General features: G+C 43.1%; 1 non-coding gene across 1 annotated transcript; it reads right to left on the reverse strand.

The window, feature by feature from the left end:
- Positions 1–5,599: 5,599 nt before the first annotated feature.
- On the reverse strand, positions 5,600–5,790 carry LOC141414181 (U2 spliceosomal RNA). Its single transcript, XR_012439260.1, has one exon. It is a non-coding gene; the product is annotated as a U2 spliceosomal RNA (small nuclear RNA).
- Positions 5,791–6,008: the final 218 nt, after the last annotated feature.

Consider the following 6,008-nt stretch of genomic DNA (forward strand, 5'->3'; position numbering starts at 1 on the left):
TGCAATGCTTTTGGATAAACACCTTTAGCTGGTCAGTTAAATGTAACACTTTTGGATAAAATAGAGCTTTTGCTCATCACTTTACATAAACTGACACATTCAACTTTGTAAATCTTTGTATAATATTTAGATAAAGTCTAGACACAGAACACAGTTATAAGGTGGTCATTTAAGAGAACTTTGCATGAGCAAATATGTAAATGAACTCTGACTTAGCAGTACTTAAAGCTTGACAAGAGCAACAGAAAACACAAGTAATTACTTTGATAAAATTTATCCCTATAACAGTTTTCTGTAGATGTTACTCAGAGCAGAATAATATTAAATAGCCTTGTTATTTTATGGACAAAGAGAATTAGATTTTAGTTCAACATGACCTAGAAAATCTTTTAGGCAACTCTTAGATTATAGTCAACTTTTAACTTTATCACACACCAAAGATTTTATTATACACTTTTAAGACTTACTCAGTACCTTCATATAACATTTTGAATTCTAATGGTTTGTCCTTACCCCTCTTCTCCATATTTGAAACAATCTTTAGGACAAACCCTTCTTTACAAAATGCTTTCTCATCTGAAAACATTCCTTTTTTCCTTTAACTTTTCCCCAAAATATACACTCAATACCTATCTATATCTTTTCTACTTGTTCACTTTGTAACTTGTATTTTAAAATAACTTTTATAAGAATATTAAATGTAATGAAATTTTTTTAAAATAGCCCCCCCAAAATAAAAATCCGTAAAGATAACTTAGAAACTTTAAATGATTTTCAAAAATTATTAGGTGATATAAATTGACTACATACTCCCTTAAAATTACCACCTGTGAACTGTCTCCTCTCTTGAAAATTTTACAGGGAGGCACTCAACCATCATCTCCTAGATATCTCACACCAGAAGGTTTATGCCCTGGCTAAGGTTGAACAAGCTATTCTCAGAGAACTCATGTTGATTATTCTCAACCAATACAATCTCTTATTTTACCTCCTGCAAGTCTACCCACAGGAGTTCTTTGGCAGACTCAGGGAGTACTAGAGTGGTTACATTCACCTCACTCCCCTGCTAGAGTCATCACTCCTTACCATAATGTGGTAGCAGAATTTATAGCCATGGGACATTTTCGCACTGTACAACTGCTAGGACTAGAACCATCCCTTATTATTGTCCCATTTACCAAGGAACAACAGGCTTGGTTATGGCACACTGATACCATGTGGCAAAATCCATTAGCAAACTTTACAGGACAGCTTGGAGAACATTTGCCTTCCTCTAAACTTCTTAATTTTGCTTCTCAATGTGCTTTTATCTTTCCTCACAATATCTGAGAGGATCCCATGCCTCAGGCTCTTGTGATTTTTACTGATGCATCAGGTTCTGGAAACGCTGCTTATTTTCCTCTCAAGGACAAAAGGTTATACAAACAGGTTTTTCCACTGCTCAGCATGCTGAGCTTCAGGCAGTTATATTGGCTTGTCAGGACTTTGCCCATGTTCCTTTCAATTTGTATACAGATAGTGCACGTGTTTGTAGTGTACTTGAGACTATTGAAACTGCTTACATAGGACCTGCTAATGATGAACAGCTTTTTCATCTCTTCCATGAGTTAAGGGCTTTAGTACAACAACGCCAACATCCCTATTTTGTGAGCCATCTCACTCTGGCCTTCCTGGGCCATTGGCAGAGGGCAATTGCCAGGCTGATGCCTTGGTTTCTCCATTAATTTTACAGGTGGATTCCTCATCACCAGTAAACCAGGCCATACAAAGTCATTCTCAGTTCCACCAAAACCCCAGAGCTCTTCATAAGCATTTTCATATCACCTGAGAACAAGCTCGTCAGATTGTTAAGTCATGTTCAAAATGTGCTCCTCGTTTGCCTGCGCCCAGTGAGGGAGGTAACCCTCGTGGTCTTCGTCCTCTAATCTTATGGCAGATGGATGTTACAAACATTCCATCTTTTGGACGACAGCGTTATGTCCACGTTGCTATTGATGCCTACTCTGATCTTGTTTTTGCCTCTCCAAGATCAGGGGAAGCAACACGCCATGTCATAGATCCCTGTTTAGCTGCCTTTGAGGTGATGGCCAAGCCGCTCCATATAAAAACTGATAATGGTCCAGACTATACATCTACTGCCTTCAAGGCTTTCATTCCTCCTACAAAATTCTTCATACCACAGGCATACCCTACAATCCCTAAGGCCAAGCTATAGTAGAACAAGCTCACCAAACTTTAAAACTTCAATTACAAAGACAAGAAGGGGGAGATAGCTCCCCGGCCACTCAAATTAACAAAGCTCTTTTTACTTTAAAATTCCTAAATTGCTCTGAATTTGGCTGTACTCCAGCTGAAAAACATTGGGAACATCGTAATAAACAACATTTGCCACAGGTATTGTGGAAAGATGTAATGACTGGGGCCTGCCACAGCCCTAGCCCGGTCTTGTTATGGGGCCGAGGCCATGCTTGTGTTTTTCCTGAAGGTGCAGAAAGCACCTTCAATTTGGTACCCTCAAGGTTTGTGAAGATGAATGGAACCCATCAGCCATCAGATACAGAAGCTCCACCTGATGGAGGAGGAGAGGCGCCCAAGCCCGCCAAAAACCAAACCGATGGAGATCCTGTCACTGAAAGCGATAAGGAACCACCCTTACCCATCCTACAAGAGGCAACATCATCACCTTGACAAATGCATCAGAATTCAAAAGATCAAAAAGCGACTCCTCAGATTAAACATAGAAATGCATTGGGAGCTTTTAAAAATAGAGTAGGGGGAGATGTTGGGGACCAGGCATGAACCCTGGACTGGGATATAATGGAGTCTGCACAGCCTCTCCATGTAGGAGTTTGCACAGCCTCTTCTACCATAGTTTTCCCAGTACCTGGTGTCTTGACCTTTGTTCTCACATCTCCTTGTGAGCAGAATACAACCTGCCCTGCCGTGTCCACATACCAGCCCCCTGATGCAAAACTAGATAAAGTACCAGAACTGTTAGGAGACTCCCTGATGCCACGTTAATCAATACCTTAGATAAGGTGTCCTTCGTGCCTTGATGACTCCAGAACTGATGTGTTGTCATTAAGCTTCATTAGTCTTAGGAGAATTAGCCCACCAAACCTCATTCCTTTTACTTAAATCAAAGAATTGTTAAAGCTTGATTTTTACCTGAGTCTTTTCCTTGTACTGACCTATAAAATAAACACTCTGGCTGAGGTAGGCGCTCACGTTTCCCATCAGGAACGTGCAGTCCTCCCGATTCCAGCGTTCTGTTTTATGTTGTATGTCTGTATGTCTGTGTGTGTCTTATTTCTCATTCCCCGCTGCTCTTAGTCAGGTTCACGCAGCGTACCCACACAGGTCAAGGGCAATTATAGTTACACACAAAAAAGAGGTATAACTATTAAAAGCTCAGGTGGCTAGCCAGCACAAAGGATGCTGGTTCCTTAATAATACCCTTGTTCTACCAGAACAACAAATTAAACCCATACTAACCGCGCCCCATCAAGTCTTCCACTCTAACCCTTTATCTTTACTCCATGCTGTTAAAACCCTTATCACTCCTAATCCTAACTTCCACAAAACACTAAAGGAAATCTCATCCTTTTGCAACATATGCTCCAAAACTAACCCCCTATCAAACACCCGGCGCCGTTCCTCTCCCACCCACCAGGCAAGAGGTCACTTACCCGGGTCAGACCGGCAACTGGATTTTACTAATATGCCCCCTGTTAAGCACATTAGAGATCTTCTAGTTTTCATTGACACCTTAACAGGATGGATCGAAACTTTCCCCACTACTAACAAGAGAGCCACCACAGTGGCCACCATACTGTTCAGGGAAATCATTCCCTGTTTTGGTCTCCCCACATCACTACAATCAGATAATGGGCCAGAATTTACTTCTAGCATGGTGGGTCAAAATGGCATGTCCATATCCCATACCATCCTCAATCCTCTGGGAAAGTAGAAAAGACCAACCACACCCTAAAAAACGTACTCACCAAACTTAAGAACTTCAACTGGACTGGGTCAAACTATTACCTTTAGCTCTCCCTCAGACCAGAGCCCTCCCTCCAAAGCCTCTGCCAATCAGCCCTTTTGATGCCATGTATGGCCGCCCACTCGTAACACCGGATCTTCCTGCAACACCCTCTAACATTCCCCCTCCTCTGCTTTCTTCTTTACTACCCTACATGAGGACACCACTTTGGGCTCACCTAGACATCCGCCTCCAGCAACCCACCTCTCTTTCTCCAGTCCGTGCTAGGTGCCTGCCCCTCCTTTTAATTTGCATCTTGAAACAACCCCCACAAAAAACAGAAGCCTGTCCTGGGCCCAAACATCCACCTTTAGCCATTTACTAGAAAATCAGGTAGCTACAGCTTCAAAGTAGAGTGTGTGTGTGTTGGGGGTGGGGGAAGCCTAACGTCAACCCCCTATTTAATTGCATGAACTTCAGCCATTGCTTGGGCTTAGCTCTTTCACTAAGTCCTATCCATCAGGGCGTCTTGCTATCCTATCAATAAACTTTGTGCTTGCTTTACTCTTAACTCCTGGTCAGGCACCTTCAATCATCTGTGCCAAGCACACAAACCCAGGGGGAACAAAAATCCAGTAAGATATCAATTATTTTGTGTGTATGTCTATTAGTCTGTCTCCGGGTGATACTGGATTGTTGATCCCGAGTTCTTTAAATTTTAGTCACAGTCTGTAAAAAGGATGATTAATCCTAAAACACATTGGTGTCATTTACTCTCAATCACTAACCCTGTTATTTTTGGACGCCAGGGGATACCTCCAGGTCAGGTGAAGCCTGCTGCATGTCCCAAGAGATTCTCCTAACATCAGGAGTCTAGGAGGATAATATTTCTTTTTCTTTTGGCAGAACTGGAGTTTGAACTCAGGGTCAGGCTTGCTAGACAAGTACTCTTACCACTTGAGCCACTTCCACCAGTACTTTCCTTGTGATCTTTCTTTTCGAGATAGGGTCTACAGAACTATTTTTGAAGGGCTGGATTCAAACCGCAACCCTCCTGGATCTCTGCCTCCTGAGTAGCTAGGCACGGCACTCGGCTACGATGCGATCGAGTCAAAACTCATCCATCAAGTTTCCTTCTCTTGGTTTTTGTCAGGTCTGGAGTCCTGACAATAGTGAGCTTAAACTAAGTGAAAATTCCAGTGCCTCGTATGAGCCGAAGACAAGAAGGAAGAAAAGAAAACCAAATTTAGCTTGAGTGTCCCGTCCTCCTCTTTCCCCGAGACTAGGCACGTTACAGTGCCTAATCTCTTTAGGAGACAGCTCTCGGCCTCCCGAGGCCAGGTTAGGCGAGGCTACACACACACACACAGTTAAGACGCTGTCTGAAAAAACCCCGCAAGACAAGTGCACACGACCCGGGAAAGAAACACGTAGAAGCACACAGCTGATGAACGCCGAGTGCCAGCCCCAATTAAGAATAGAACAAGCTGACTCTAGCAGAAACCGGGAAAGCAACCAACGTCCATAAGACAAAGCAACCCGAAAAACATAAAGAGCCCGCACAGCCTTACAAAAAGAATCTACTTTTAAGACCCACGTTTAGAGAACCCCCCCGAGAGGGGGTGCACCGTTCCTGGAGGTACTGCAATACCAGGTCGATGCGTGGAGTGGACGGAGCAAGCCCCTATTCCATCTCCCTGCTCCAAAAATCCATTTAATATATTGTCCTCGGATAGAGGACGTATCAGATATTAAACTGATAAGAACAGATACTACACTTGATCTTAGCCAAAAGGCCGAGAAGCGATAATGGTAAGCCACCCTCACCCGCGGTACTGGTTCAGCCACACATCTCTAGCTCACGGCGAGAAAAGTCACGCTCCAGGAAAGATGCACTCTCTCCCAAACTTCATAGCCTGTAACGGAGGCAACTTTGAGAGCACGAAAAGCTTGTCAGATTGTTATATTTGCAGATTTTTTACATTTCTTTTTCGCTCCCATAGCTCCCGGGAGAATCAGCCATTCT

The sequence above is a fragment of the Castor canadensis genome, chromosome 11, assembly GCF_047511655.1.
Source record: "Castor canadensis chromosome 11, mCasCan1.hap1v2, whole genome shotgun sequence".
Taxonomy (NCBI): domain Eukaryota; kingdom Metazoa; phylum Chordata; class Mammalia; order Rodentia; family Castoridae; genus Castor; species Castor canadensis.